Genomic DNA, 6,834 nt, shown 5'->3' with positions numbered 1-6,834 from the left:
CCAGGTGTGACGAGTGCCTCTTCCCAAGCGTCTCTCCTGGGAAGACCTGGGCCACCACCCCCCAAACAGCAGGGAAGGGCCAGCCTTGGTCCCGTTTCCGGAGAGTCTGCCGTCCGGGAGAGGAGCCAGGACCTGCAAACAGGGCTCTGGGCGGTGACGGGTCCACCAGGCACTGGCTGGTGGGAAAAGGGGTGGCCGTGGGGACATGTCAAAGGACACGTCCCCCCCGGGAGAGGCAACAGCAGAGCAGGGATGTGGGTCAGAGAGGAGACTGGCTGGTCATGGTGCAGAGCAGCTGGGCTTGTGGAGAGCCCCGCGTGTCAGGTGGGGGAGGAGAGGCCGCCGGTGCCGCTGGAGGGAGGCAGGGGCCACGCCGAGGGGACAAGGCTTGGGAGGCAGCGGGTGGGACGTGGTCAGACGGCTCCTCGGAAGGAGTCCTGGTTTTCGGGGGGGGAGATGGAGGAGCAGGGCCTGGGAGGCAGCATTTGTCCGGGAAAGGTAGTGTCCAATGTGTTAACTCAGTTAATGCTTTCAATACCCCGCATTGTCACACCAGAAGCAGAGGTTAATCCACTTGACCAAAGTCACCCAGCCATCAAGGTTCAAGGTTCAAACCCACGTGCCTGCCTCAGAGCCCAGCTCCCTCCGGTGTGCTGAGGGGTGAGGGGAAGCCTGGGGACCCCTGGGCTGCCCGCCCGCCCCTCAGCACAGTTCCCAGCCTCCTGCTCCCTGCACCACCGCTCCCATCCCTGCCGCAGGCAGAGCCCTGTCAGAAGGACCTGCTCTCCTGGCGCCCCAGGCCTCCCCCGGCCCTGGCCCCGCGGGAAGGCTGTCTCACAGGGCTCTGGAGCCAGAAGGCGGATGATGAAATTCTGCCCTGTGAAGAGTGAGATGCACGTTCACTCCTCCGGGAAAGGAAGTCACTTCGCCGGGTGATGAGTGGGGCTCTCGGTCCCGGGAAGCAGGCAGAGAGCTGAGCTATGGCCCTCGGGCAGCGGCAGCCTCCGGGAGCTGCTGCCGCCTCAGCACTTGGTCATGGCCCAAGCAGACTTGTCAAAAAATGGCGCACACAGGCCGACCAGCAGACAGACGGGGGAGGGGAAGGGGTGCTGGTGCCTCACCCCTTCTGGCTGGCCACAGCCGCGCCGGCTCGGCCTCCTCGAGGCGAGGGGTCCTCCCCAGCACTGAGTTGCTCCACGCAGTGAGGAAAACGCCGGCCTTCCCAGGAGGCGATGAGTGAGAGGGTGCACAGTGCAGCGATGTTACATGAGAGTATTTTGGGGGGAATCCGTTTTAAGAACTTGTCAATCTGCATGTATTGCAAATGCTTTTAAAATCGTTTTTCAGTGGAAAACAGTTTTTTTCATATGGTATGCAGTATTCTTACGTCCAGGAAGAAATCATGGCTCTCTGATACGCGCACAGTTGTCCAGAAACCAGGGGAGGATGCAAGAGGCTCTCTCGCCGACGGTTTCACTCACTGGTGGTGCGCTCCCCGCACCCGTAGGCCTGTGAGGAGGGTGTGCGAGGCTCAGAATAAAGAACACGGTCCCCGGGGCGCTCAGTCCGTAACTGACACAGCTGGGCCTTGAACCCCAGTCTGTCCACTTCCAGGGCCGGAGCTCCTCATTACAGGGGCGCTCTGCCCTGTGGTCTAGGTCAAGGACCTTCGTCTTTCCGAAATGCAGTCCTTTTTCCATAGTTTAGTGCAACTATGTGTATCCTTCCCCCCTTTCCTACTCCCCCCACCCAGGGCCACCTCGCAGCACCAGTGGGATCCCCAGGAAAATAAAGCCAAGCAGCCTGAGCTCTGCTGGCTGCACCTCAGCCATTGGCTGTGCGGCCGCTGGCAGAGATGGCCCTGGGGGGACCGCTCGCCACGGCCCTGCGGGACCACCATGGTGGGCGCCTACCTCTGCCTTCACCTTGTCCTCAAAGGGGCTGGGACAAGACTAGGCCATGGCTGCTGCCTCCCCTCCCCCGGGAAATAAGACAATGACGGGCACAGAGGGAATTTCTTTCTGAGGCCCCGCAGAATTCCCCGGTGGGTCCCAGTTTCTGTTAAAAGTGGCTTCCACCTGAGGCTGGGCTGGGGCTGCGCTGGGGCTGGGGCTGGGGCTGACCAGGGGCCTTGAGGCGAGAGGCAGGGAGGGGAGTGGGAGCAGTGGGAGGTGCTGTGAGCCAGGGCACAGGGACAGGGCGTGGCGAACGGAAGAGAGGGACATGAGGGAGGAGGGACAGCGAAGGGAAAGGGGTTCCGTCCTGGTGTGAGAGCACCACCACTTAGGGGCCTGCTCTGGGGCCTGTGCTGGTCACCTCTCCCCCATACTTGAGATGCGGTGTCCCCCTTACAGATTGATAGACTGAGATGCAGGAAGACAAGCTTAATTGCCATGCTCACGGTCACACAGCAGGCAGCAGCCGCCTCTAAGGCCGGAGGGGTCACCCCGGGGCTGTGTGAACCCCAGGCCTGTGCACAGGGCACCCCATGCTCTTTCAGCCCCAGACCCTGGTGGCAGTGCCCACCCCCTGCTTCCCCTCCCCGGGCACAGCAGCCCCTGGGGACCTGGGACAGCACAGACCCGGGAATCAGCCAGAGCTGGGCACACGCCCACTGCCTCCCGCCAGGTGTGGCTTCTGGACACAGCACTTCACTTACAGCAGGGAAATGGGGATAGTGCCTGCCCCAGAGGGCGGGGGAGCAAGGATGAGATGTGGGGACACTGGTCAAGGAGGCAGTCTAAAAAGAAAAAAGCAGGCAAACCCAACTTCATGGACATCAGAATGTCTTTTGCAGGAAAGGACGGTACCTAAGGAGCAAAAGATAACCCCGGGATGTGAGAAATATCTGCAGATCACACGTCTGACAAAGGAGTAGTGTGCTGCATACACAGAAAACTCATAAAAATCAACAACAACCGTACACAAAAAACAACCAATGAAAAAATGGGCAAAGACGTGACATTCTGCAAGGAGGCTGTGCACAGTGAGCACAGAAAGATGCTCAGGCACTCATCCTTAGAGAAACGCAAGTCAGAGCCCAGGAGGGATCTCCTCACACGTTAGGGCGGCCGCTGTCAGAAAGCAAGCACGGAAAGTAACAAGAGCCAGCGCGGCTGTGGAGAGGGGACCCCGTGCCTGCGGTGGACATGTAAGACGGCACGGTCACTGTGGGGGACATTGTGATGGTGCCCCCCAAATTACCAATAGAATTTACCATCTGATCCAGCAACTCCACTTCCGAGCACAAACCCAGAAGAACTGAGAGCAGGGCCACGAAGAGGTGTGGGTGCACCGTGTTTACAGCAGCATCACAACAGCACGGGGAGGCGCAGCCCGGGAGCCAGCAGCCGTGGAGAGGACAGCACATGGGGGCCATACACAAGGAGCATCGTTCGGCCTTCAGAAGGAGGACAGGCTACAACAAGGATGACACTGGAGGACATAAGCCAGAAAAGCCTGTCACAAGGGCATGGCCTGTATGATCCCACTTACATGAGGCCCTCGGATAGGCCCGGCGTAGACACAGCAGTAGCACGGGGGGGGGGGGGGGGGGGGGGCAAGGAGGGTGGTTAGTGGTTAATGCTAGAGCTTCGGCGTTAGCAGGGAAGAGTGATGCAGAAGGAAGCGGGGACGGCTGCACATTATGAATGCATTTAATATCACTGAGCTGTACACTTAAAGGGGATGCGGATGGTAAATTCTATGCTGTGTGTATTTTGCACAATTAAAATAAATGGAGGGAAGAGCTGAGTCACACTGCAGGGTGAAAAGAGCACAAACAGCTTTCTATTAAAAAATGGAAAGTACCAGAAGACGGGAGCATCAGCAGGAGGCATGGAAATCCGTTCCGGGAGAAAGTCATCCAGGCATCCTGGGGGCGGAGCCAAGGAGAAATCAGGTCAGTGGTTCTTCACATAAAAACTAAAGGCACCAGGGCTTCTTAGAAAAAGAGGCTTAACGGAGTCTCCTCCCAAAAGGCTTAGAAGGGGAAGTGCGAGGCTCACCTCACCGAGTTTAACACACTTCCCTTCTCATTCTAAGCCTTTTGGGAGGAGACTTCGTATCCAGTCAGCTGTTCCCCGCCGGCAGACCGCGCACCATGCCTGGGTCTCCGTGTGTATGGCCAGGTCTCCACGCTGCTACTTCCTGGATCCCAAGGCGGTGGGCGCCAGAGGTGTGAGCCTGAGGTCAGCGGGTGCTGACTTTTCCTATTCAAATACTCCACGGAGAAACTGCCGTTGCCGTCCTTTCTTTGGGGTACACATTGTTCCACTTAGGTCCCAATTTAAACTTTTTCTCCAATGGCCTGGGGAAGGGACAGAGAACAATTAAAACCAGCATCAATCATAATGCCTCGATGTGTTCTTTTAGCATGTTATTTTAATATATATTTTACTGATTTTTTTACAGAGAGGAAGAGAGAGGGATAGAGAGTTAGAAATATCGATGAGAGAGAAACATCGATCAGCTGCCTCTTGCACACCCCTTCTGGGGATGTGCCTGCAACCAAGGTACATGCCCTTGACCGGAATCGAACCCAGGACCTTTCAGTCCACAGGCCGACGCTCTATCCATTGAGCCAAACCTGTTTCGGCAGCATGTTATTTTAAACAAAACCATGGCTCCTGGGACGGATTTGATGATGAGAAGGAAGGGACATGAATGGGTCAGTCTCATCCCGAGGGGAAGGAGGGTCTGGCCAGGTCGGGCAGGAGAAGCAAGGTGGGAAGGTGAACGCTGCACAGCTGGTTGCTGCTGGGCCTGGAGGCCCTCAGCCCTCTTTCCTGAGGGACCAGCTGCCAGCAGGTGGCAGTGCAGAGTTGAGAATGGGCGTATCTGCGGCATCTCAGACCTGAGCTGAGCTGGCTTCCTAGTTGGCCTTCAGCGTTGTCGCTGGAGAAGGGACCGTGGACACCAGAGGCCATTGGGCGGGGGGCGCTCTGCCCGTGGCCTTGTGGCTCTAGGAAGGTAGGTGTGATGGGGCATGAAAGCCAGGCCCAGGCTGGTGTAGCCATGCAGTTGGAAGGCCCACCGGCTGGTCCTCCCTGTCTTGGGGGAGGGTCATTTTGGGGGTGAAAGGGGAAATTAGGGGCAGAAGTGTTTTGTAAGTTTGTCGGGCTACACCAGGGGAGGTGAGGCTGGGGGACATTGAGGGACCGTTGGAGTCACCCCTGGACCTCAGCTCACGGGGCAGCTTGGAGCGAGAACTGGAGGAGGCGGGTGAGGCTCTGAGCCTCGTCTCTGATCGGGCGAATGGCTGTGAACTCTGCCCATGCCGCGGGGAGGCTGGCTAATGCTCTCGGTCCTCCCTCGGGCCGCCTCCACAGTCCACGCCCGGAGTCCACCCACGGCGACCTCCCTTCCGTCACCTGCCCGAGTGGGCCTGTTGCAAGGGGGCCATGAGCTGCTCAGAGCACATGCTCTGTCACAGACACCCGCTCCCGGGAAGCCCCAGGGCGCTGGGCCCGCCGAGGGGTGGGGTGCCGCTCCTCCCGCCTTGTTGAGGACCTGCCCTCACCCCAGGAGTTATGCGTGGCCCCATGGTCCGATGCGGTGTTGCCTGAACACAGGTCCTCGTGAGGGGGGCTCTCGGGCGCTTGTGACCCCTCCTAGGGCCCCCTGGGCTGGGCTGGGGCTCGCGCCCGGAGCGCTGGGCGGCAGGGTGCCCACAGCCCCAGAGGTGCTGTGACCAGGACTCCCCATGTCCAGCCAGGAGACGGGCCGTGGCGGGTGGCTGGCTCTCGGGGCCACCTCATCGGAAGAGAGGCTGGGAGGGAGGCTGAGAGAGCCCAGGAGAGGAGGTGGGTGTGGGTGATCAGCCAAGTGGCCTCCTTTTCATCTGCAGGTGAGGCTGACAGGAAGGGCCAGGCAGATAAGAGGAGCCGAGTGTGCGCCCTCTGCTGGCCTCGTCAGGAAGAGGCTCTGGCCGGCTGGAGAGTTCCCACAGCACTGACCACCTCTCCTCGCCCCTTCTACTGCCCCGGCCCATCGCAAACACACACAGGCACACACCGAAAACAGGAAGGCCTGCACTTCCCACTGAAGGTTATAAATCACTGTGATCTCCTTTCTACCAAAACTACTCACGTCACTAAAGGAGCCACGGCAAACTTACTAATTCCCGTGCCAAGGGGAAGACTCAGCCAGCTATCTGTGAGGGTTAGCAGGACTTGCAAAGGGGCCCCGAGGCGACGCTTTGGAGGTGATTAAGGTTCAGTGGCAGCGAACCCACTAATCGGCACTTGGAATATGTTCTTTTGCTTCATTTGGTGAAAGAAAACTTCTGCCTTCTTCCTCTTTCATCTCGATTTTCTTTTTCCAAAAGTCAGTGTAAGATAGCACATAGCCCCAGCGCTAGGCTCTGCCGTCACTCAAGGTGTGAGCGTGCCTGTGGGGGTTCAGGGGGTGTGGGGGGGTGTTTACCTTCCTCCCGATTCTAAGTCATGGGCCATTAATGGTGTCTGACTGCACAGCCAGGGAGGCACTGAATATTATACCCTTTATAAGTAATCTGCTGCCCAAGGCACTGAGCTACTTAATGGAGACTTGAATTAATGTGTAACTTAAAAATAGATCATTCTACAAATATAGACTACCAAAAGCATAACTTAAGCTGTTCTATTTCCTTTGCTACTTGGATGGGTGCAAGAGAAGGAATAAGTACAAATACTAATAAGCAAGTATTGATCCGTTTTTGCAAGTTACTTTACAGGAGTTATCTGTTTTGTTTATCATAATCACCACAGCTGTTCCCATTTTATAGATAAAGAAACCGAGGCTTTGAATGGTTTATGTAACTAGTCCAGGTCATGCTGTGGAACTCAAATCCCA

The sequence above is a fragment of the Pipistrellus hanaki genome (assembly GCF_964339955.1).
Source record: "Pipistrellus hanaki genome assembly, chromosome: 8".
Lineage (NCBI taxonomy): Eukaryota > Metazoa > Chordata > Mammalia > Chiroptera > Vespertilionidae > Pipistrellus > Pipistrellus hanaki.
Note: the sequence above shows the minus strand (reverse complement) of the source record.